Source organism: Pleurodeles waltl, chromosome 7, assembly GCF_031143425.1.
Source record: "Pleurodeles waltl isolate 20211129_DDA chromosome 7, aPleWal1.hap1.20221129, whole genome shotgun sequence".
NCBI classification, from domain to species: domain Eukaryota; kingdom Metazoa; phylum Chordata; class Amphibia; order Caudata; family Salamandridae; genus Pleurodeles; species Pleurodeles waltl.
This window is the reverse complement of record NC_090446.1, coordinates 966713379-966739806: the sequence shown is the minus strand read 5'-3', so window position 1 is coordinate 966739806 and position 26428 is coordinate 966713379. Positions and strand designations below refer to the sequence as shown.

General features: G+C 44.5%; 1 protein-coding gene across 4 annotated transcripts in view; it reads right to left on the bottom strand.

The window, feature by feature from the left end:
- The window catches only part of CARD14 (caspase recruitment domain family member 14), a 469582-nt gene that overhangs the window by 258189 nt on the left and 184965 nt on the right, over positions 1-26428 (bottom strand). For all 4 annotated transcript variants that reach the window (XM_069199720.1, XM_069199715.1, XM_069199719.1 and 1 more), the window contains exon 3: positions 23941-24004. The gene's annotated coding sequence lies outside the window, so the exon portion shown is untranslated. The remainder of the gene's footprint in view (positions 1-23940; positions 24005-26428) is intronic.

Sequence of the window (26428 nt, the reverse complement as noted above, 5' to 3'; positions counted from 1 at the left end):
TTTTTACGGCCACGCAAGCCACTCGAGTGCGCAGTGGCCTCACTGGCACCTCTGGTATCTGCCTCAGTGGCAGTGCTGTGCCTGGCACAGCGATGCCTAGGATCTGTAGTGGGCACTGCTACGCTGCTGAGGCTAGATGAGTCCTCAGTCTCCCTTAGTCCAAGTTCACTGAGTGTAGCAGAGCGGTTACCCAGCATAGTATCCAGCACATTCGTTATCTGGACCAGTCCCTGGGCTACATCCCTACTGCTGTGCGCTGCCTCCGCCTGTGCCGCCACAGCACGCCGTGATATGAGGGCCGTAGATGTTGCAAGGCTATTGACCGATCTACAGAATCCACTAAACATGCCCATGAACCGCCTCTCATGCCTGCGGAGGCTGACTCTGTCATGCCTTAGCTCTGTGCAGAGTTCCCTCACTGCATTGGTCAGCTCCCTGGTGTTCTCGGAAGTTGTGATCTGTCCCTCAGGCAGCTTTGAAATATTTGAATTAAGGCACTCCAACTGCCGATGCAGCCTCCCCATGTTGGCATTGTGTGCCTGCATCTGCGTATGCATTGCCGTAATCTTCTTATTTTGCAGGCGCTGCAGTTTCAGCATAGAGGATTCCAGGCCACCGAAGACTGATGGGCCCTCTCCTGCTTCCACATGCTGTGTGCCTGCATACTGAGGCCTCCTGCGGGGTGTTGAGTTGTGCTGGGGCTGGGACTCCTGCATTACGGTGGATCTGCCGTCTGGGGATGGAGTGTGGCCATCATCCCGCATGCCATCTGAGTCCTGGCTCAATTCGGGGAGCAGTACAGCCCTTGCCCTGCGTCTGATAGGTGCAATATTCACTGACTCACTGGTGTTGGAGTCTGATGGAGGCTGGGTTTCAGCATCCCCCACAACGGCACATGCTGATGCTGCTGGGCCTGGGCCATCTGCAACGACAATGTGCAGCATGTCATTTATGTATGTATCACCAAAGGTTTAACAATGGTAATAAATGTACATTTACATCATAACACTATGTGGTGGGTGTTGTGTTCTTCTGGGTGTCGCTCTACTTGATTACATTCAAAGTGCTACTTTCAGCTCTGGGTTGTGGACTACCACTCCCATAAGGCATTGTTGTGCCGCTTCTAAGATGTGGAATGGACTACTTATCACAATGCTTTGCACTAATTGCTAATTCCTAAGGGGCATTTGTACATACACATAAGGGGTTACATTTCAATATTGCACTTACTTTTACTGGTGCTTGGTGTGACGGATGTGTCTATGTCATTGACCCCACTGACAGCTTCTGGGAGGAGTGTCGACTCCACCAGGTCTTCCATGGGGTGGAGGGTGTCTCGGTGGATGGTCCGCCTCCTGTGCTCCTTGCCTCCTGTAGTCTTCTGGCCACCCTCTCCTTGGCATGGGAACGCAGGTCCTACCACCTCTTTTTGATCTCCTCCACTTAGCGCTGCGCAACCCCCACAGTGCAGATTTTTGTTTGTATGTCCGCCCAGAGTTTGCGCTTCTCACTCTCAGGGACCTGGAGTGAGCTCTTCCTGAACAGCCGGTCATGGCTCCTCACCACCTCCTCAGTAAGCACCTCCAGTTCCTGCTCAACGAACTTCAGTTTTCTTTTCCTCTCTCCCTTCTCCTTTCCATTTGCAGAGTTGTCCATGCTGATGTGCAGTCCTGCCTTGTTCACAGACTTGCTCCCTGTGGCTGGGCTGTGTCTCTCTCACTGCTCCTTTGGGTGTAGCACCTACAAACTGCCTGGGATGGCTCACTTCCTGCTTGTGATGTCATCAGGCTCTGCCAGGTGTGCGTTCTCGCAATTTGCGATTTTCAAATACCGAATCGAATTTTTTTTGCGATTCGGTATTCGGGCCTCGCAAATTGCATTAGCGATTTTTAAGAAATCGCTAATTCCGAATCGCAATTATGTTACATAGCATATTGCGACTCAGAAATAGCGATATCTTAAAAAGTGCAATTTGCGATTCACAAAGGGGTTTGTTCATACATCTGGCCCTTAGTGTTTAAAATAAAACAAGCAATTTCAAAGAATTCCTTTTAGTAGTGGGTAATCACACTGCACCTAGTGCAAACATTTGTATATGTCCGTTAAAAGGACGCATTCCAAACTCAACACCCTTAAATCATCTTTCAAAAAGAATACATCTTTGTCACCATGAAGCTTCAAGTGACACCATAGATTAAAGCTGATAGTCTCTCCCAAGCAGCATTTACATTTGGTAATCAACCAATTGCACACATTTACATTTCTTTCATGTAGCAGGTACCCTTGTGAGAAGGCTGGTTTCTTCTTCACCTCTATGTTCATGGATAGCTTCAAAGAGATGGGACAGAGGAGAGGGTGCTACGTGAGGGCGAATTCTTTTGTTTACATTCAGACAGGCACAGCTTCCACAAGGAGATGGCAGAGGAAAGTGAAGAGAGATGCAGCTCATTTATTTTCAAACGTCCATCACTGCCATTAGTACAGCAAGTGCACTGGCAATGCTAAATGTTAGCACTTCATCCCAATTATGCCTGGCTTACTAGCAAAAAGATGGTCAGGAACACCTTTTCCTTGGCATTACGGCCAAGGTCACCAGTGCTACGAATGGAACAGCTCCCAAGCAACAGCAGGATGAGAAGTGTTTTTATTTTATATTTTTCCTTTTCTTCTACACGAAGGGGCAGACAGCCTGCTTAGGGCCTCTGGCCTAGGAGTGATGACCCAGTGGAGTAGAGAGACTGTGAGGCACCAACAAAACCCTAAGAAGTATTGTTTATCTATCCCTTCCATCCTTTCATTAGGCCCCAGTGAACCATGGCTGTGCCAGTGTTGCTTTGGGCCCTGGGCCAATAGCGTAAGAGAGGGAAAAACTGAAACAAAGGAGGCACCTTAGCTTAGGCCTCAGAAAAACAGCAGAGCGAGGAGTGGACAAGATGGAGCCACATGTTTTCAACAAGGGGCACAGGAGACTGTGAACTTCGCAAGGTAGTCATTCTCATTAGTGAAGCAGGTCCAGTGGTACTGGGGCCCATGAATGTGAGGGGTGTATTGGATAACAATAATGGCTCGCTTACTTTATAAAAGAGGTGTGGGAGCTCATTTTGCTTGCTTGCATTAGGGATGAGGGCACTGTTGCTGCAAAGTGTCGGGCAACAAGTGGGAGCTAATTTTATTCTGAGAGAATCTGCTGAGAAATTGGAGTGATGGACAAGCATGGGGGGGAAGGGGTGAACTAGGCAGAGGACAGCCTGCTACTCAGGGCCGCAGCTATCATTACTGCAGCAGGTGCAGTTTCAGTAGGACCCAGGAATGTGAGGAATTTATAAAATCCCAATTATGGGAAGTAGTGTTCTTTGGTCAATTTCTATTTTTGCTTGACCTATTTTCTCTTTAACTAGTCACACATTTAGTGTGGATTATGAGCTACAGAAAAAGTACCTCTGAAATGATAAGCCCACCTTCTTGCACTCAGCCTGACCCTTCCACTCCCCCAAGTACTGCCACAAAGTTTTGGAAGGGGGCCCCACCTTGTAACATTTTGCTTGGAGGGGGTTTACAGCAAAAAGGTTTGCTTTTTGCAAAAGAATAACTCTTCGATGTTGTGGGGTAGTTTCAACTTGTAAAGGCAGGCTGAATAAGTGTTTAGCAATGTATCAAAGGCTGCATGGATATTGCTTGTTGCAGACAATCGTTGTTTTAATGTAGGAGAAATCAACAGTAAAACCCAATCCATCAGATTATAAAGCAGGCATACAAACAGTAAAAAAAAAATAAAAAAATGGCCCCCACTGGCCTGTCAGACCAGCCCGTTGGGCACTGCCTGTCTGCCGTATAGGCCAGTCCGGCACTGGTGACGTCTCAAAAAATGCTGATTTGTCACATATATTGCTGCTAAAGGATGTATTTACTGGTAGTTTCTCAACCCATCCAGCCCTCAAAGCAGTCTAATCCCTTTCTGCCTGCCAGTTTTTTTCGTTATGTGATGTGACCAGCTGCGCTCAGTTTGAATTCATTTGTTGTGCTCAGGTGGTGCTCATAATGGGCTCAAAGTCCTAGCATGTCCTCCAAGCAGACAATGGTTGTATCTCACTGGTTCAGGAGCAAGTGGCATCAATGGCATAGCAAGGGTGAGTCAAAGATGCATGGACAATGTGCCCACGTTTATCTATTTGGTAGCTTAAAGCTTCCATAAACCCATGGGGACCATTAGGGACAGACTGTCCTGAGGGCTAATCTGGTAGTGCCAAAAGGGATGGTCTGAAAGGGTATTGTGTTGCACTTTTGAAGTTTGAGGGTCTGTTTTATGGTTTGGTGAGCTGGGTTTTACTATTTCTCTAACATTACCACATAAATTGCCTGCAGCAAGCACAAATGTAAACAGCCTTCTTCTATACCTGGCAAAACACCAATACAGCGTGTCTTTCCAAGTACAACGCCGCCCCGATTGGCAAATGTAGATTTCTTTTTTTAATTATCTTATTCGCTAGATTTAACCACTTTTACGTTGGTGCTCAGTACTGTTTTCTGTCCCAGTACGGGCATGGGCCAGGGTAACACAGCTTCTTCTGCTCTATTAAAGCTCCACATCACTTCTGAGTGGCATTCTAGCTTTGTATAACTACGCAGCCTTTAGTGAGGCACTGGAACCTTTTTGGCGGCATTTTACCTTCACTGGGGTCCACTGAAGCAGGCAGTGCAGAAGCAGAGGGGATCAGATGAAAGAGATGCGGTCAGTGGTGCCACATGCCACTTCTTTCCCAACCTCTTCTCCGAGTCCCTCCATTGTTGCTGCCTGCACATCAGCGCCAGCTGTGAACCTTAGACAGAGGTAGCGTAAACACCCTAGCCACACTGCTCTGACTGAAAGAATCCCCTCCCACCACAAGAATAGTCCAAGTACCGAATGGTGCATTTTACCACATAATTTTCTAAAATAAGTGGCTAAAAGGACAGGCTTGAAGACGGTTCTGAAAGTGCACTAAAAATTCCAATACCGCATGGTCCTCAGAGTGAACCCGTTATACTCGAGGGTTTGGGGAAACAATGCGTTCCCCAGGGAAGTGAATATGCAATTTATCACCGCATTCTAACATTTTCTTCAGAATGAATAAAACAGCCCCCTTTCCTTTATACCTTCCTTCCTCCTTCTTTCATATGCCCATTCTGTTGTAATTTAATCAGGAATATACCTCTTGTCTATACAAGAACTCTTAGGAATGTGTTTTTGCCATATTGTATACAAGTGTTGTAGACTAGATTTGTTGGAGTACAGTGTCGTAGAGTTGGCTAGGGGGAGTAGAGTGTCAGAGTTGAGTAGAAGGGAGTAGAGTTCAGTGGCAGAGAGTGACTGAAAGTTGTAGAGTGCAGTGTCGTATCATTGTTTTAATATAGGAGAAATCAACAGTAAAAACCGACCCAGCAGACTATAAAACAGCAAAGCAGAGTGGAGTGACACAGAGCGGAGAGTCATGGAGTGGCGTATAGTGAAGTGGCCTGGAGTGGAGTGGCGTGGAGTGGAGTGGATTGAGGTAGTGGGGTGGATTGGAGTAGATTGCGGTGGGTTGGACTAGGGTAGAGTGGGTTGGGTGAGTGGGGTGGATTGGAGTGGGTGGACTGAATGGGGTGGATTGGAGTGTGGTGGGGTGATTGAAATGGGGTGAGGTGGACTGGATTGAGGTGGATTGAGTGTATGGATTAGATTGGTTTGGGGTGGGTTGGATTGGAGTAACAGAACTGGGGTGAGGTGGCTTGGTTTAGAGTAGGGTGGTCTGGAGTGGGGTGGATTAGATTGAAGTGGGGTGGAGTAGACTGGAGGGTGAATTGGACAGGATTGGAAAAGGTGGATTGGAGTGGGGTGGATTTGATTGGGGTGGATTGGATTGGAGTGGGATGGATTATAGTGGGGTGGACTGGACTGGAGTGGGGCGGGGTGGATTGGGGTGGGTGGATTGAGTGGGGTGGACTTGATTGGGTGGGGTGAACTGGATTGGGGTCGGGTGGATTGGGGTGGGGTGGAGTGATATTGGGGTGGACTGGAGTGTGGTGGATTGCACTGAGGTGGGGTGGATTGCACTGAGGTGGGGTGGATTGGACTGGAATGGGTTGGACTGGAGTGGGGTGGACAGAGGGGTTGAATGAGGTGAGGTGGAGTAGAAAGGGGTGAATTCAAATAGGGTGGATTGGATTGGCATGGGGTGGGGTGGATTGGACTGGAGTGAGATGGACTGAATTGAGTAGGGTGCATTGGATTGGGATTGGGTGGATTTGATTGGGGTAGTCAAATGGATTGGGGTGAGGTGATTGGATAGAGGTGGACTAAACTGCAGTGGGTGGACTGGGGTGGATTGGAATGTGGTTGAGTGGACTGGAGTGGGGTGGATTTGAGTGGGGTGGAGAGGGGAAGATCGGACTTGGCTGGATGGAGTGGAATGGGTTGTTGTCGGATGGACTGTATTAGAGTGGGGTGGATTGGGTTGGAGTGGGGTGGATTGGAGCGGTGTAAACTGACTGGGTGGATTCGACTGGAGTGGGGTGGATTGAAATGGGGTGGATTGGGTTGGACTGGTGTGGAGTGAGGTGGACTGGAGTGGGGTGTTTTGGGATGGGTGGATTGGAGTGGGGTGGATTGCATCGAGGTGGGGTTGGATTAGAGTGGGGTGAAATGGATTTGAATGGGGTAGATTGGAGTGGGGTGAACTGGAGGTGGAATGGAGTGAGTTGGAATGGAGTGGGGTGGATTGGAGTGGGGTGGATTGGACTGGAGTGAGATGGATTGAATTGAGTAGGGTAGATTGGATTGTGGTGGTTTGGATTGGGATTAGGTGTATTTGATTGGGGTGGAGTGGGGTTAACTGGATTGGGGTGGAATAGATTGGATTGAGGAGGACTGAATTGGAGTGGGTAGACTGGAGTGGATTGGGGTGGGGTGGGGTGGACTTGAGTGGGATAAATTGGATTTGGCTGGATGAGGTGGATTGGAGTGGACTGGATTGGAGTGGGGTGGATTATAGTGGGCAGATTGTTTTGGATTGAGTGGGACAGATTGTTTTGGACTGGAAAAGGGCAGACTGGAGTGGGGCTAATTGTTTTGGATCAGAGAGAGGCAGATTGCTTTGGATTGAAATAGGGCAGATTGGAGTGGGATGGATTGGAGTGTGACAAACTGGAGTGGGGCAGATTGTTTTGGATTAAAGTGGGACAGATTGGAGTGTGCAGATTGTTTTGGATTGAAGTGGGCAGATTGTTTTAGATTGGAGTGGGATGGATTGGAGTGGGGCAGATTGTTTTTGGATTGGAGTGGGGCAGACTGGAATGGGACAGATTAGAGTGGGCAGATTGTTTTGGACGGAAGTGGGGCAGATGGTTTTGGACTGGAGTGGGACAGATGGTTTTGGATTGGAGTGGGGCAGACTGTTTTGAATCGGACTGACACGGATTGTTTTGAATTGGAGTGGGGCAGATTGTTTTGGATTGGAGTAGGGCAGATTTTTTTTATTGGAGTGGGGTAGATTGGAGTGCGGTAGATTGTTCTGGATTGAAGTGGGTCAGATTGCAGTGGGGCTGATTGGAGTGAGGTCGATTGTTTTGGATTGGAGTGGGGCAGATTGTTTTGGATTGGAGTAGGGTAAATTGTTTTGAATTGGAGTGTGGCAGACTGAGTGTGAAAGATTGGAGTGAGGCAGATTGTTTTGGAGTGGAGCAGATTGTTTTGGATTGGAGTGGGGCAGACTGGAGTGTGAAAGATGGGAGTGGGGCAGATTGTTTTGGTTTGGAGAGTGGTGTAGATTGTTTTTGGTTGAAGTGTGCAATGGAGGGTGGCAGATTGGACTGGGGTGGGTTTGAACGATTGGAGTGTGGTGGATTGGAGTGGATTGGATTGGGGTGATGTTGTATTGATGAAGAACACAGAGACTATAAAAAGAAGATTATTATATTGTATGTTTTATTCTTCATCTGTCAGCATCAACGTCCAAGCAGCCATTCCAGGCCCGACAGTCTGTAACTGCCAATGCCCAGAACACTGACAGCACACCAGCGCGATACAAGGCTAACATTCTATACATAACATTCTGTGTCTACTATCTATTGGTACACAATAATACCTGGCACCATTAAACATTACATAACAGGTGATTGGTTCGGACTGGAGTGGGGTGGGGTGGATTGGATTAGTCTGGGGTGGATTGGATTGAGTGGGGTGGATTCATGTAGGACGAAGTAGGGTGGATTGGCATGGACTGTAGTGAGGCGGGTAGGGCGGATTGGGCTGTATTGCACGATTATGTGTTAAAGCATTGTTTCAGAAATTACACATAAGAAACAAACAATATCACTTTGCAATATTTAGAACAAAATAATCCTCATCTATTGAGAACAGCGTCCACAAGTAAATAAAAGATAACATAAGTGCAAAGTGAGAAAAGAAGACTTGGCAATATATAAGAAAGTTAACTATAGAAAAGAAATCTTCGCAATTATGGTTGTCCTGCTGAACACATTTTTGCCAGTCACACGCCTTCTGTTTGCATGGCACTAAAAGTTAAAAAGAACAAAATAGTACCTCAGTCACATAGGGAGCAGTGAACAGGAATTGATTAACGTAAATCAATCGGTACTTGGTCCCTGCTTCACAGAGTGGAACGGAAATGATGACTGCCTGCAGTGATGAATTACGAGGCTGTAAAGAAGAGTGCCAGACAAGCCAACAAATGGTAAACAATCGACGGGCTCCAAGCTTTTATTGTTATCAACAGTGTCTCGCTAGACAGACCCATTCGCTAGCCAATGCTCTCACAGGCTCAACCCTAAAAATTATACAGCTCTCACAATCCAGTTCTTGTTAGCTGATCACACAGCAGTGATATGTTATACTATTACTTCAAGCTCGTTCTCAGACCGCATTTATATTTAGAGATGAAGCAGTGCTTAATTTGTCAATACAAAACATGCCAGTGCTCTATGTTTTTCTTAGAAACTCGCGTCTGCAGCAATTAAATGTGCGAGCACGGAATACTGACGCGGCGTAATCCTGAAGTCATCTCGGGCATCTTCAATCCATTTGCAGCCACTCCCTGCCCCTTCAGCTCAATCTTGCAGCTTTCTACTTTCTCCCATTGTGCCGCTTTTTCGTTGTTCTCTTCCTCCGGCTTTCCCATATGTGTCTTTTGCTCACAGCAAATGCTTGAGGCAGAAGAATAAGCGCCAGCCCTCAAAAATAAGTGCCGGTGCTCAGCACCGGAAACAACAAGCACAAATTAAGCACAGGGATGAAGAGGTCAGAAAAAAAACTATGAATTTAGTTCATGAAATACCTCCTGGTGAGTCATGAAGTGAACAATACTGCAGCAAGAAAGTGCCCTCTACGATTAAAGGAATTATGCGATAAAATCGGCAAAAAGTTTACCGCAAATCATCATGGATTTTCACTCAAAAATCTGTTTAAAATAGAACAGTGTGTCCCCAAATATCCGTTGTCAATTTTAGTTAACATTCTTAAGTTGTCCTTAAACGGAATTACTTATTTATTTATAGTAAATAAATTACTTTTGGCCCTTTACCAAAATATCAACTTATCATTTTCTGAAAATACACGCTTGATCCCCAACTAATTCGGTCTTCACATTCCAGGCAGCGATTTTCTTTAAATATATTTTTTTGCCCTAACTGCCGTCTTTTAAAGTAATTAAATACACCAATTTTGTCCCCAAATACTCACTTGGCATTTTATGAGAACAAGTTTATAATAAAATATCGCGTTATTTTCAGCAATTTCACTATTATTATTATCTATCATCTTCGCATTTTCATTTATATGCTCATGTAGCACCAACACAAAAGAGATTCCGTCGCCCAGCGTCATGCTTGCGTGCCCTCGTTCAGCCTCAGAATACCGCATGCTGTTTAATGTGGCTGCATAACGCACTGTTCCTATCAAGGACACATTGACATGCTACTGGCTACATTGAACCAGAAGGTTGCTATGCTACGTCCACATTTCCCACGTTAACACACGTGTGTGGTGAGCGATTTGCCCCGAAAAATAAGTCGGGCTAGCTGGGTTCTGTGGGGGTGCAGTGCATTTAAAGGGATACGCACCCGACAGCATATTGTGCACATTATGACGTGGCGCATCGAAGAAGGACCCCTGAGTGGTGGCGGCGTACGAACTACATGGGCACATGGTACGGGGTGCCACCTGCCTGAACTGTCACCCGCGTGTATGGGGAACACATATGCAAGGCCTAAGGGAGCACGAGGATGGCAGGGGAATTGTGGGGACTGGGAGGACAGGGAGGAACCGTGCACGAGTAGGCAGTAGGCACAGGGTAGCATGGGATACAGAGAACCCTGTGTTCCTTGCATCCCTCTGCACTCACCAGTGGAGGTCTACAGGACACAGGCATTGCAGATAGAGGCACACTGATGGCAGAAGACGAGAACTTGCAGAGATGGCAGAGAATAAGAACAGCTCGGTGCTTACCTAAAGACCTGGCACTTGCACTCGAGCAGTTCAGCACTATCATTTGAACATGTTGCAAGGCTAGCTGCTCTCCTTTCACAGGTGTTCCTGCACACAACCAGGCCAGAAGTGTTGTATATCCGCATGTTGAGAACAACAATTCCGACATCGTTAATTTGATTGACTTATGTACTTATAAGAGTGCACATCCATCACCGATGGCTTCTTGGCGGTATGCTAAAGAAACTCTAGTAGCAAGATTTGCAAGGCCCATGGAGACATGGTGTGCCCCCCTTGGATAAACATGGAGGTTCTGACTGCTTATTTTAGTCCGAGTGATTCTGTGTTACTCTGAGTATGACCTTGTAGGAAGCTGGCTCTGTATATACACTATCTCAAAGTGAGAAATAGTGTGCACAGAGTCCAGGCGTTCCCCAAGATCCTTGACAGAGGCAATAATAGATAATTCTAACGCTCTATTTGTGGTAGTGTGATCGAGCAGTTAAGCTTATCAGAGGGTAGTGTTAAGCATTTGTTGTACTCACATAGGCAATACATGAGAACACACACTCAATGACTTACCTTCAGGCCAATAGGTTTTTATATAGAAAAATATTATTTTCTTAATTTATTTTAGAACCACAAGAGTCAAATTGCAGGTAAGTACATTAAATGTAAGGTACTTTGCATAGGTATAGATAGAACTTTGAATCAAAACAGTAATGTACACAGTTTGACATAAAATGGCAATAAGCTATTTTAAAAGTGGACAGTGCAAAATTCAACAGTTCCTGGGGAGGTAAATACAGGTTAGTTTTTGAGGTAAGTAAAGCAATTACACGTTCAGTCTCCGGAGCATAGCTAGCCCACCGTTGGGGGTTCAAGTCAACCCCAAACACCCAGCACCAGCAACACAAGCTGGTCAGGTGCAGAGGTCAGAGGGGCCCAAATAACATAGGTGCCTATAGAGCCTAGGGGTGCTCCGGTTCCAGTCTGCTAGCAGGTAAGTACTCGGGGAGCAGACCAAGTGGGGTTTGTAGAGCACTGGGGGGGTCCCAAGTAGGCACACAAAGTACACTCTCAGCAGCACAGGGGCAGCCAGGTGAGGTGGGCAAACAAGGCTTCGGGTTTTGTATAGAAATCAATGGAGGGACCAGGGGGTCACCTAGACGATGCAGGCAGGTCACAGGGGAGCTTCTCGGGCCAGCTACTAACTGGGCAGGGTGAGGGCCACCTGCTGGTCACTGCTGCACCGGTGGTTAGTTCTTGATGGGCCTGCGGACTGCTGGAGCAGGGTTTCTTTGTTACTGGGCAGTCGCAGTCGGGGGGTCCTCTGGATTCCCTCTGCAGGTGTCGTCGTGGGGGTGCAGAGAGGTCAGCTCAGGGTGGACACGTCGTCGGAGTCCCCTGAGTGTTCTCTCTGCGGCGTTGGTTTCTCTGGACATGGGCCAGGGGGCGTCGGGTGCAGAGTGGTGGGGACTCACGCTTCTGGAGTGAAGTGAGAGTCCCTTTAAAGATGGTTTCTTCTTGTTGCTTTAGACAGGGCCGCTGTCCACCGGAGTTTCTTGGTCTTTTGGAATTGCAGGGCAATCCTCTGTGTTAATCATAGGGCCCTGCTAACACACTCTGCAAAATATATCCCCTTCGGAGTGGAGCAGTAAGGGTGGGGAAACATAAAACACAAAAACAACATAAAACTGTCTCAGGCTAATCACTCCTTCTATTTTATTCCAGTGTAGCCTGGACAGGATGAAAAATTCTCATTGGTGGTGTTCTTAGGAGTTAATTACCTGTACACCCCAATAGCTGAGAAGGGTCAACATGTTTTGGCCATTTAGGTGCCATACCCTCGATGAATGTGTGACTACAGGGTGGTTCTCCCACCCGGCCCTGATAAAAGCGAGTAATAAAGAAAACTCGATAACTGAGTGTGTTGACTTAGGAGAAACTGTCTCAGAAACACGAATAATTGAGTCTCCTGACTAAAGGACAGGTAGGGGCACATATAAATAATGGGACAAAGCGAAGGTCCTGAAGAAGGCCGTATGACCCTAAGTGGCAACCCTAAATGGCCGAAACATGTTGACACTTCTCAGATATTGGGGTGTACAGGTAATTAACCCCTGAGAACACCACAATGAGAAATTTTAATCCTGTCCAGGCTACACTGGAATAAAATAGAAAGAGTGATTAGCCTGAGACAGTTTTATGTTGTTTCTTTTGTTCGTCTTTAGGTCCCTGTGACATTGTTGGATACGTCTGATGTGTTTTATGTTTCCCCACCCTTACTGCTCCACTCCGAAGGGGAAATATTTCTTGGAGTGTGTTAGCAGCGCCCTATGATGAAGCATGCCACAAATAGTGGGTGAGGGCCGTTTTTTTACACATAGGTGTCGAACCGTCCTGGTTTCCACACCAGGTATATTTTTCTGTCCTCTATTTTGAATATATAATTATAGGGAGGTCGGACAGAAAACATTTCCTCTCACCCCTTTGTAGTGTTTTGGCAGTCCTCTGTGTTGGCAGAAGTTGCTGGGCCCGCAGGATGCGCCACTGTTGCAGGTTCTTTGAATCAGGAGACAGGCCGGTAGGGCTGGGGCCAAAGCAGTTGTTGTCTCCTTCTTCTCTGCGGGGTTTTCAGGTCAGCAGACCTTCTTGTTAGGTCATCAGGAATCTGATTTCCTGGGCTCAGGGTCACCCCTAAATACTAAATTTAGGGGGTGTGTTTAGGGCTGGAGGGCAGCTGCACCCTCATTGTGCCTCCTCCCTTTGGGGAGGGGGGCACATCCCTAAATCCTCCAAAGCAAGAAGGAGGATTTTCTAAGGAGGGGGTCACATCAGCTCTGGTCACCTTAGGGGTGGACCTGGCTGAGGGGGTGACTCCTCCTTGTTTATCTCATTATCTCCTTGGACTTGCTGCCAAAAGTGGGGGCGGGCATCTGCTCTAGCTAGAGTGCCCCGGGACGTTGTAACACCAGACTTGAGCCTTCGAGGCTCACCGCCAGGTGTTACAGTTCTTGCAGGAGGGAGGTGTGAAGCACCTCCACCCAGGACAGGCTTTGCTCCTGGTCACAGAGTTGACAAAGGCACTCACCCCATGTGGCCAGAAACTAGTCTGGAAGTGGCAGGCTGGCAGAGACTGGTCAGCCTAGCACTAGCAGTTGGGCTGGCATGCAGGGGGCATCTCTAAGATGCCCTCTGTGTGCATTTCTCAATAAATCCCACACTGGCATCAGTGTAGATTCATTGTGCTGAGAAGTTTGATACCAAACTTCCCAGTATTCAGTGTAGCCATTATGGAACTGTGGACTTTGTGTTTGACAAACTCCCAGACCATATACTCTTTACGGCTACCCTGCAATTACAATGTCTAAGAATTCCCTTAGACACTGTAAGGGCATAGTGCTCATGTAGCCATGCCCTCACCTGTGTTGTAGTGCACCCTGCCTTAGGACTGTAAGGCCTGCTAGAGGGGTGAGTTACCTATGCCACAGTCAGTGGGTTGTGGACATGGCACTCTGAGGGGAGTGCCATGTCGACTTAGTCTTTTTCTCTCCACCAGCACACACAAGCTGTGAGGCAGTGTGCATGTGCTGACTGAGGGGTCCCCAGGGTGGCATAATACGTGCTGCAGCCCTTAGACACTTCCCTGGCCACAGTGCCCTTGGTATCAGGGGTACCTTTTACAAGGGGCTTATCTGTGTGCCAGGGCTGTGCCAATTGTGGATACAAAGGTACAGTTTTAGGGAAAGAACACTGGTGCTAGGGCCTGGTTAGCAAGGTCCCAGCACACTTTTCAGTCAAAGCTGGCATAAACAAAAGGCAAAAAGTTAGGGGGTAACCATGCAATCAGTGGCAATTTCCGACAGAACTCATTCTCTATTTTAGGACGCAGATGTCAGAGAGGTCTGCCTCCGCACCAGTATATCTTTATTCTGAGAATGTGAAAAGGAGCTGCCCAGAAGATCTTAGCTATCTTGGTGGACAATGGTGCTTCAAATGGTCAAATGGCCACTTGTGCATCGTGGGAATTAATGATAGAACATTTCGTGAGTCTGGCACAGGAATATAAACTCGATTCTTTGGACAACAGACAGCCAATGTATCTTCCTTCTTGCCTCTGACACTCGATCACTTTTCTTTAGCTTGCAAACCAGTCTCACTGCATAGTTCTGAACATGACGAAGCCTAGCAATTTGTTAGCAACAACCCTGAATACGGGGTTTTCTAAATAATGCAGTTCACACAGAAGTGAGTCAGAAATAAATGCTGCATGTGATTCATTAGGAAGGAAAGAAATAATTTTCCTCAATGAATTTAATAAGCCCAAACATGTGTCCACAACAAGCGAAATATAATAGTCAAAATCAAGATTGTCATTGAGAGTCACCTCCAATGATATAACTTTAGTCCCAGCTACTTTCTCCTCAAGTAAAATTTCTACATTTAGTTTTTAGTAAACCCGGCCCCATCCATTGCAGGATGAACCCCAGATAGTCATGATTATTGGCTGCGGAATTTGGTGCAAGCTGATTTCTGCGCAACACACTCTGAGTATCATTGTCATAAGAGTAGGCAAAAAAAAAAAACAACCCCACAAGTTGGACTTAGAGGCCGAATAATATCAGAGGCAGCGTGGAGCTCTGTGGCACACCACACATAGTCAAAGCACTAGGGGCCTGATTCACAAAGGTAAACTTACACTCTTGTGTAAGTTTACGATAGTTTGCTAGTCACAAAGGGATTTACGAGTAGTATCCTAATGAGCGTAGAGTCTACGCACATAAAAAGATATGTGTTTTTATGTGTGGAGACTCCGCACTCATAAAAATACTACTTGTATATCCATATGTGAATGGCAAACAATTGTAAACTTCCATAAAAGTGTAAGTTTACCTTTGTGAATAAGGCCCTAGGTGTTATAATCATGACGAGTCCTAATACTGGAGACCAATGAGATAGAAATGACTTGAACCATTTCTGTACTGCCTGTTTGAAAGCCGTCTCTGTCAGTTTGTTCAGTAATTCCTGATGGTCTACTGTATCAAATGTAGTTGTGAAATCGAAAAGTAACCCACTGACAGCGCCATTTACCTCTAGATTACTGCTGATGTCAGCCATTATTGTGACTAGTATGGTCTCAGTACTGCTGCCTGGACAGAAGTCCATCTACCAGTTGTTTAGGAGGTTACCATCTTCCAAAGCTCTCAAAAGTTGAGTGGTCACCAGCATTTCTAGGATTTTACCAAGTAGTGTGAGGAGAGCTGTTGGGTTGTAGCTAATTTCGCTGTGTCTATTATGTTTAATAAATGGGAATCCACAAAATACATCCAGAATGTCGGGACTAAACCTGAACACAGAAGTGCAGAGGACCAGACATTCACACCCTCCACACAACCTTATCTGTGCAGAGGATGTCCTTCCACTGAAGCCAAAAAATCCTTATGGGGCTCTTACCAGAAGGATTTTCTATTTAGGGGGAAATCTCGAGATTCGAGGGAAGAGCTTCCCTGGAAGCTCAAAGTTGTTTTTTTTTTAACTTGTGTGAGGAGCAGCATTTAGTGTTGCATCCTGGAAGATCAATATTCTAAAATCCCTGCCAGCTCAAAAAAAAGAAAAAACACCAAGGCTGTTTTTTCAGGTTTTCAGTACATACTTTGAACAGTAAATGTTAGAAGAAAACTGTGTTCAGCAGCTACCACAATGATCCCCGACTGATAATTAAAGTAAACAAAGACCGAAAGGTCATGGTACAAATGAATACAGACAACTTCATATAATGTTGAGCTTAAGAATCATGTCTGGGCCTTTGCAGACTCTTAAAACGTGAATAGATGCCCGTAGTGTTTCTTTGGGAAAATGGGCAACTCTAATAGCACTCCATGCGTGATCAGTTCTCGGGTGCAATATCACCGTCCCCCAAATACTGATCAACATGGGATAGGAGACATTCTCCCCTTTCCAATACTAGCTCTCCTGAGGGGATTCCTGCTCACTCAGGAGGGTGATCCCCGAATAGATTCGACCACTAGCCACTAAGGATGGCTTCTATGGGAAGAGCAGCTCAAAGGCATGGCCAAGCGCTTCCAGACGACTACAACTACAGTCTTTCTGCCCTCCTGGGGAGGACAAATGGAAGGGTTTATTGCCAATCTGCAACACCCAGCTAGGCGGAACGCTCATTAGACACAGCGTTTTTCTTTTTTTTTTTTAAAAGGAAAGATGTGGGGTGCTGGTGACCCTCACCACCTGACATTTTTGGTCCTGATGAAGGTAGTTGTTGATGCTAATTTACGCCTGTCAACCAGATGAGTAAGTCTGGTTTCGGAGTCCCATTTTCAGTGCACAGTGTCCAAAAAAGACATAGAGACCATCAGGACAGATGGTGCTACGTTAACCTTTGGGGCTCAACAAAAATGTAAACAGCCAACTGTAGATAGCAGTGCCCTAGCAACAAGGGGGCAGCCACACAATTAAAATTCCCCCTCACTTGAAACATACTCCTAATCATACTGATCCTGCTAAGCGAGCAAACCTACCTAAGAATTCCTTTTACCCTTTCTCCTTCCTAGCATTCTATCCCTTTCACCCTTCCCCCATCCATCCATCCATCTGTCCATCTCTTCATCTTTCCAACCAGTGTTATATATACATGCATCCTTTTACGCATCTGCCCATCTATACTATTCATGTATCATCCTTCCTTTCTTTCACACTTTCATCCATTATTTACCCTTGCAATCTACCTTTCATATTTTATCTTTCCTTTCACATTTCTTCCTTCCAGGTACCCTTCCTTTCTCCTCCCATTTTAGTTTCCTCTAGCTATCCAACATTTTCTCTCTCATCCTGACTTTTCTTTCTTACCCTTCTTTCTCTGCTCACTTTTTTATTTGTTTAAAAAAATAAGAGAGGGGCCCCACAGGCCAAGGGGTGGAGCTCTGTTTCAACAATAAAGTAAAATTTCTCCTTGAGGAGATTTTAATTTAGCACTTTTTTAAATTTGTCCCACTCCGTTATTGCCGAGTTTCCATTGTTTCTCTTTTCCGCTTTCTTTCAATGCCCATGCCAGCCTAGGACCGCTCACAACCCTTTTTGATGCCTTTCCCTGGCAGTTTTATGTATGAGATTTCTGTCTGTTGACCTCATGGACGTCTTTTAGGGGTCACCAGTGGTCGCAGCTGCGACCCCCTGGCCTCAGAAGTGCGAAGGGTAGTGTCAGCAACAGAAGTTAAATAAGGGTGAGCCTTGTTTCTTTTTTGTGTCCCTTAGCTACATTGTGCATCTCGGTGTGTTCTGAGGCCCCTGAGCACGTGAAGTGAACACGAAATACAGGGGAATGGGAGGGGGTAGAGTAAAAGACTGGGTGAGGAAAATAATGAGGGGAAGAGCAGGAAGACAAAGATAAAGGTGTGCGTGTGTGAGAGAGAAAAATACGGGGAGAGCAAGAGACAGCGATAGGGATTAAAGAGACATCAGAGAGAGGTGACAGGTGTGAGATTGGCAGAAGTGGGAGTGGTAGGTGATGGGCACATTGACAGGTGACAAAGAGAAACCAAGCGGCAAAGGGAAGCAAAGGGAGAAAGAGAAAGTCGTAATAAGACAGGTTAGAAAAGAAACAAGGAGATGTGGGGAGATTTGGAGGTGATACTGACAGACAGTGAGAAGGAGATAAACAAGGCAGTAATAGGGGTGAGACACAGGTGAAAGAGTTGAATAATAAACAGAACAGGTGAGAAAGTCAGGCGAGGGGGAAGACGAGATATAGCAAAGAATGAGAAAACATTTGAGATAGAGGAGGAGACGTGGAGGAGAGAAATTGGCAACAGGCAAACAGGTCAAAGGAAATTTAACATCACTTCCTGTTATCTCATCAGGGTCAAATGACATCTCATGCCAATTCTGCCTCCCCTAGCACTGTGGTGAACTGACTCCATGGAAGACCTCCTGACAAAAGAGAACCATAAAAAAGTTAACGTTTAAGTGGCACACAGTTCACTATCCCATCTAGCCCAGTGTGCTGTGTTTACCCACCAGTGAGTCACACTAGATTATGCAACTTTGTACAATAACTTTCTTAAAGCATGGCTGGTCCTAAATGCATCTCTGAAATGTGGCCAAAGGTAACATTGAAGTTAACGGGGAATTTTCATTTAGTGTTTTCATATATTTTACCCAGTGGCTGTAGCATTTCACAAACAATTGATGGCAACTGTTGTCTGTTATCTTTTCGATGGTAGTCACTTTGTATTGGATGGTTTTCTGTGTTGACTGGGAAGGGAGGTGGGGGAGGAGGGGCATAGGACCAACAAGACATTTTCATAAAAGAGCTTGCACTAGTTCCTCCAGATAACCAGAAAATCTTGTAATATTCGAAATCTGAACTTCTTCACTTTATGTTTTAGCCTATCTAGGGTTGAACTCCCTTGATACCGGATGAATCCATTATGACGTTTCAAGAATATCACACATGTTCCTGGAATTGGGAAGGTTTCCACAAGCTCTAACTCTAGAGTCGACCTCTTTTAGGGTGCAATATATCAACCATGTAGCATGCTGAACAACTGGGGCACAGGAGAATGAAGCTGACCAGTTAGAAACCAGCCAGCTTACTAAGACAGGTGTTGAAATGTCCCAAGTGGAAAAGAAAAATAAGGACCTTATTGACAAGTCATGAAAAATATGTGGAAATGATAAGCCTTCTATCGCGTCTGTCTTGGTGTACGGTGTGTGCCCATTGTCCTTCAGGTTGTCACATGTTTGTGAGAGGGGTATGATGTCTTATCTTCTCCCTCTTCTGTACCCAGTGAGTGGTCGATGTGTCCCTGCATTGCACCCGATGATGCAGCTATCACAATATTTATTTGCCATTGTACTGAGGACCAAGTAGGCTATGCACACTTCCACTTTGCTCTATAGGGTCTTTGCTGAGGATATGTCTGAGGAACCTGTAGCATCCCTGCGTTCCCTTTATGAAGTAAAGCAGCATCCTTCAAATAACGAGTGGCCTGTTTGGGTCCTCAGTGCAGAGGACACCTCCTTTGTCAATACAATATCTTACCAATACAATGAAACAGTATTACTGAGTTATTTGTAGAGAAATATCCAAGTATTCTTTGCAATATCAGCTGTTTTTGTGAGACCTGGTACTGTAATTTACCAAAACGGAGAGTAACATTGTCTGTAAAGGTAACACAATTTTTATCTAACCTGACTCATGTGGCCGCACTTAAGGATAGGAAGCAATGAGGTGAAGGAGGCACTGTGGGACATATCTTTTCATAGTTAATGATGGTCCCTGCAAAACGTATACTAGATAATAATGGTCAATTAATTCCTTTTGGAGTAATGGAATGTGTAAGAGACAATTTGTATTGTCCTCGATGAGAAAGTCAATCATTTGATGAAGTTTGATAACAGGTAAGTTCAAGAAATTAATTAAAACCTGTTGATCCTAAAGTAGTGGATCTTAAACATTTTATTTCTGTGGACTCCCACTAAATCATTATTCGAATCTGGGGACCCCCACTGAATCATCATTGAAATCTGAGAACCTCTACTGAGAAACCTCTACTAGAGAAACTCTAGCTCAGGGAGTCCAGCCTAAGCAAATTTGATGATTTGAACCACAAAATATACACCCAAATAAAGAAGCAATAATTTGTCAAACAAATACACAAATGATTCAATATTTTATATAATCCACAAACAAATCTATAAAAAAAAAATGAATGGGAAACTTGGAGCGTTTCTAAATTCAATTTACACCACCCATTGTCCATACTGTATTCTGTGTGATGCACTTGCACTGCTCCCATGAATCAATCTGAGGATACCAACTTAATTTTTAGCCTCCACTTACAAATTACTTCACATTTATAGAATGGTTTTAAAAATACATTTTTACGTTTTGCTTCTTTTATTATAGACGCCCTATCAATCTGTTAATTGTATTTGATTTTGGAAGTAGTCACAGAACCCATGAGACCCCAGAAGTTCCCAGACCACAGGTTAAGGACAACTGTCCTATTGGGCTACAAGAAAGTTTCATCTGTAAGTATTTGCTGTGGGCTGTTAAATACCTTTGGGCCATCTGTACAGAATTTATCTATTACAAATTTCTAATTGCCATTATTTGCAAATCACAATTAGGAAATCACAATTTCTAATGTACAAAAATATACAAGATAGTAATAGTGATTCCTAACAGGGTTGCAATAGACCTACCTGATGAATAATAATGAGGTAGGTTGCAGTTTGCGATCAATTAGGAATTGCAGCCATCACAGGGATGGTGGTCTGCTGGGGTCAGCAGGTCACCATGTCTGTGACTGCTTTTTAATGAAATAATCTTTATTTTTTAAATGTAGCCAGTTTTTCTTAAAGGAAAATAAGATGTGTTTAAGAAGAAAAAAAAATGAAATGTTTAAGTTTAATTTTTTTAAGAGAAGGCAGTAATCCTTAGGACCACTGCCTACTCTTAACAAATATTTGTATCGACAGTCACAAAAGGAAAGGGGTCCAAAGGGGACCCCTTCACTTTTGTAAATGGTTCCCACCACCCTTGATGTGTTGGTAAAAAATGAATGCTTTGCAACCGTAATTTGGTTGCAAAACATTCATACATACCACTTAGAATTGGTATTAGGAAGGGATGTCCTAAACATGCCCCTTCTAAATACCGTTTCGTAAACCCAAATTGCGAATCTTTAACAGGTTACCGAATCACAATTTGGTTTTTGTACTTTTTAAAACCTTTTAACCTTTTTTTTGCAGTCCCAAAGGCCCGAATCTGCAAATGCGGCCGTTTGGGGCCTCAAAAAAGGTTTTGTACTTATGGCCCATAATGTGGCAATTGCTAATATTATTGTTATAGTAATGTATTAACTAAGTATGAATTCCCTCAGCTGACGGACCAAAGAGTACTCCACATTTGTGATATGCTTGCAATTAATTATTCAGCTGGTGATTCAGGTTTCTTTTTGGGGGAAGTGTTGAAAATCAGGCAGTTTTCATCAGCAGTTCTGGATAATTTGAGTTGATGGGGACAGTGCATGCACCTGAAACCATCCACCTGGTTATCTGTGTTCTGGAGGTGCTCGCAGGAGCTAGATGGGTGGATCATTTTCACTTTCGGCTAAATGTGCATTCAGATTAGGTTCTGTTTTGAACGGGCTGGGTGTGTGCAATCGGACTGGGTTCTTGTCTGACTGAATATGGTTTCACTATGTCTACCCAGAAGCAGCTTGGCTGCGATAGTGTCTTGGGATGATGAGGCTGGGCTGTTTAAAAGCTGTGTGAGGCAGTTGAGAAAATGGTTTTGCCAGGATCAGAAGCCTGAAGGGAGCAGCCACAAGATCTCTAGAGAAGCCTTCATGGAGTTTGTGCAAAGATAGAGTTTTCATTTTGAAAGCCTTGCCCTGCTCTAGTAGATAATGACCCACATTTCCCTGAATTCAGACAGGACCAAAAGTCCCCTAGGCGGTCTTTCTAGAACACACACATGCAAGGGCTGAATAGGCTAAAACTGTCAGGAGGAGGGAGAACTGCAGGTGCTTGAAAACACACCTGAAAAGTGGTTTCATTTCAACTGTGGTTGTCCCAACTATGAGCTTTACATTGTGTGAGGATTAGATGATACTAAAACTAAACAACTAGAATGGAGATTAAACGGCTGTGGAAGAGTCCAGAGGTAGATTCCATGATAAGTAAATGTTAACCTGTATTAAAGTGTCTCTGCTGATGCTGTATTCCGAGAATCTCACGCCAGATTCAAATGTTCAGCTATTTAATTCAGTTTGCAAATAAAACGTTTGTATGCACCTAAATAAATGTACATGGAGTGGGCAGAATTATTTTTTAAATGACTATGACTACCGAGCACTGTACAATATTCAAGTGGTAACTCTGTCTAGTGAAGGGACAGACTAGGGGCAGCTGATGTTAGAAACTGCAGGAACAGATTCGTTCAACCGTGTTGTTTATGACGATGGAGTTTGATTTGTATACAGGGTTCGTATACACAACTCCAAGCCTTCACATTATCCAGCAGAGAACTCAGGTAGGCTGGAAGCTTAAAATGCTTTATTGTTCAGACTAATTAAAACTATATGCCATGCATAAAAAGAAATCCATCGCAAAATTATCAAAGAGAGAACACAGTCTCAAATCACAAAAAATAAACATTAGGCACTAATCACATCTTCCCTGGCACACTGTAAAACACTATTTTGAAAGCCTGACAATAGCCCGGCACATATCCAAATATCGTTCTTCGATTAGTAGAGTAGCACAAAATTTTGCTCACAGAAGAAACACAATTGCTGAAGATTCTTCTTGGTGCACGCACCACACTGAAACCTGACAAAAGTTGTCACTCTTTTGCCGACGACCCTGAGAACAAAGCAGTTGCAATTCAACGGCAGTAGAAAACTTATTGAACGGATACAAACATAATTTTCTTCACATTAGACTCTCAGATAGTTGAACACCACTGGTTTTACACACATGTTTAATAAGCTAATTTAGTGTTTCATGTGGAAGTGCTCCTTCTATTGGCTGAATTTACTATTTGGCGATAACATTTACAGGGGTTCCAATCCCTCGTCTCTTAGAGTTAGGTTTGGAGCTAACTGCTAACTTGCAACTCAAATGATAAAGCATAATTCTGGCCAATTTATCTTCTGGAACAAAAATGTTATAAACCTGTTCTTTGCCTGATAGGAACCCTAATTCAGTTAGAACTGCAGACTAAGGAGACCTGTCCAAGAAATTCCAGGGTCATTTTCGCTTCTATAATAACCGTTCTTTTAAGCCGAGGCAGGACATTTGTGTACATCCCTTCAAGATGGCGACTTTGAGTTGTCCCTATTCAGGCTGCCCACCAGCTTCAGCCCCCTGAACACAAGAATAGGTTTTTGTTTAGGCTTAATTCAATTATAACCCCAGGAGCACCTATAGGCTAAGGCAATGCAAGATAGTAGTATTATCTGGCATCTTCCAAGGCATTCAAATTAATCATGCACTTGAAATTAGTTTTACCTTTGTCTACTACTCCAAGCACGATCACCTTTGTTTTTCTGCAGGTCAGGCCAAGCGGCTGGCCCCTTGTTGTCTCGAAGCCTCTGGTTGTCTTGAAGCCGGTTCTGCATTCTAGATGCAGGCTGTTGACTGCAAACCTGTGTGCAGTTTGGTGCTAGGGCAATGTTAAAACCCCAACCAGCGACTTGACTTGTCCAGTGATTTAGGAATGTTCTATGTCAGCACAGTCTGAGGTACAATCACAGACAGCCATATTAGGAGGGTACTATGGTATCATGTTTAGAGGGTTGTATTAGCAAAAAACAGACATAGTCCTGCCCTTAATAGGCAGACTTGCATAACTATTTCCCAATTAAACAGTAAACTGCAGTTAACAGCCTAAATAGCAATTCCGACATTTGAATACAACTTTTAACATGCAATTGGTGAAGTGGACTGACCTGTTGTGCCACTCTGTGTATTTTTGTATTGATGACACTTTCTTCGCCACAGTAGTAGTTGTCTCTAATCATAAATAAAAACAAAGTGAATGTGGTTAGAGCAATCACTGCCTAGATGGTACATGGTAATTATAGATATACTGCATGACAGAAAACCTCTATGTCGACCTAACTGATAAATTATAGAGTGAGTCTAGTGTACGTGGGCAAGATGCTCAGAAAAGTAACTTTGCTTACCTTGTGATGTAGTGCTAGCTAATGCAGTGAGTGTGATATTTTCTCTAGGTCAACATGCCCGACCTCGATTTAGGGACATACAGGGGGCGACATCTGGAGGGTGACCTCTGGAGGGTATTCCAGTAAAGGAGAAGGGAATGCACTATTTTCAAACTTGTCTCTAAATACAAACACATTTCTCCGCTGTCAGGCTGACACCTGGTAATAGACACCAGAATATTTTTTGATTATGGCCAATGGAAGATGGCCTTGCAATAACGAGGTCTTGAAGAGTAAGCCCATGTAGAGATTTGCTTTAGAAGCTTTACTGACACGGAGTTGCATCCCACTATTGATGAAGCTAGTGAACAGTGTGTTATATGGATAGCTGTGCATGTGTACTTGCTGAGTGCAGGCTAGAGATCAACAGAGGGCTGGCCGCAATTCCATCTCGTGTGCACCGGAGGTCTCAGCAGGGTAGAAGGACTGAGGTGCGGCAACATATCAGAGAAGAGGCGAGCTAAAGGGAGCTTCTTGAAAGCACATAAGGGGTAATGTGTTTGAAGGGATGATGTTTAATTTCTAAATATTATCAAAACAGTAAGGGATAACTGTAGATGAACAACCACGAGTGAAATTATGTTTTTAAGCAGGACGGTTAGGCTGTGGGCTTAAGCTGTTCATAAACAAGCAAGCTATGGACAATGAAAAGATTGAATTAACAGATAAACATATGTCGATAAAATAACAGCTGGCTCACTGCATATTATAAAGGAAATTTAAAAAATCAAAACTGCCATAGTCTGATTTAAGGACTGAACGGTACTTAAATCAAGGTAGATTACAGTGGAGCAACATAAAACGGAGGTTTGTAATGAAAACTTTTATAACATCACATAATATTACAGTATACCAACGGCTCCAGTAACATCTGCATTAGTAAAATTCACTGTTTATTCTGGCGGGTACCGAAGGTAAATCTTTGACTGAACTAAAGTGATACGCCAAATCCTGAAGGCAAGAGGTGAATTTTAAGCACAAGTTTATATATTTCAAGCACATACATTGATCCTGTTTTGATCATACTATACTCCCAAAAATTTACATCATTGATTATTCCTCATTCTAACAAATGACACAGATAAGGATCTGTGCTAAACTCAAATGAACTTCCTAATACCAGGAACAAAATGGTTGGAGTGGTGGTCAGCCATCTTGCTTGTGTTGGGGGTTGGCTGTACGCGTTGGCGTAGTGACTGGCCATCTCTGTTGGTATGTCTATCGGAGGATATAGGAGAACTTTCATAAGTCTGTGAGGAGCTCTCTAAACACAAGCATGGTACTGGCAAAAAGGCTGGATGCATGCTTCTCTTTCTTTGCTTGGTAGAGGATATGTAGAATTGGTGTGCTACAATAGCTGCAAGAGAAAGCATAGAAATTATCTCAAGAAATGTAAACCCCAAACACAGACCGATGTTGCTGGAGTCCAAGTTGTTGAATATTCATAAGATGCCAGACGAAGCAATGATTTAAAAGTAAAGTAATGTGGCATCCACCCTGCCTGGCAACAACATTGTTGTGGATCATTCGCATGGACTTACAAGCGAGTCCCCCTGTATTTTGTTTCACTTTCTGTTGGAATGCCAGTCTATTGACCACAGCCAAAAAGTTAGGCAGAGATAAACTGGAAAGGGTAGCCAGGATTCATCTTGCGCATTAGTCTCTACGTTGATGAAGATCAATTACTTAGGACAGGGCTTGACCAAGGCCCAGGGTGAGGGACCATTCTCTATGATGCCTGATTTGTATGCATGACTCCTTTCATCTCAACAGGGGGCAATCAAGGAGGCACAGATGTATGGGCATGCATGTAGGAGATCAAAGCTGTTTGGAATCCCAAGGAGGGCACCTCAAGCCTATTGCTCTGTCATCCTGTGTGGATCTGCTCTTCATTTTCTGTTTGTGTTATGTCAGGTAACCTGAGCCTCACCTCCTACTTTTCCTGTCTTCGAGTCATGGATTCTCTTTCTCCTGTCCATTGAGCCAAAGGTCCCCCTTTTATTATACTGAAATGTTTCTCCAATTGCCATCCTAGACTGAACCATGCCATTTTAACTTTCTTTTTTCCAGCTGTTGTGCATCCTTTCACTGCAGTGAGCTTTGGTTCCTCCTCATCATTTTGTCTGTGTCATACTTTTTCTCCTCTGTACTTTTAACAATAGCTCCTCCTCAACCTTGTTTTTAAGGTACTGTTCAATTTCTTACCACCTGT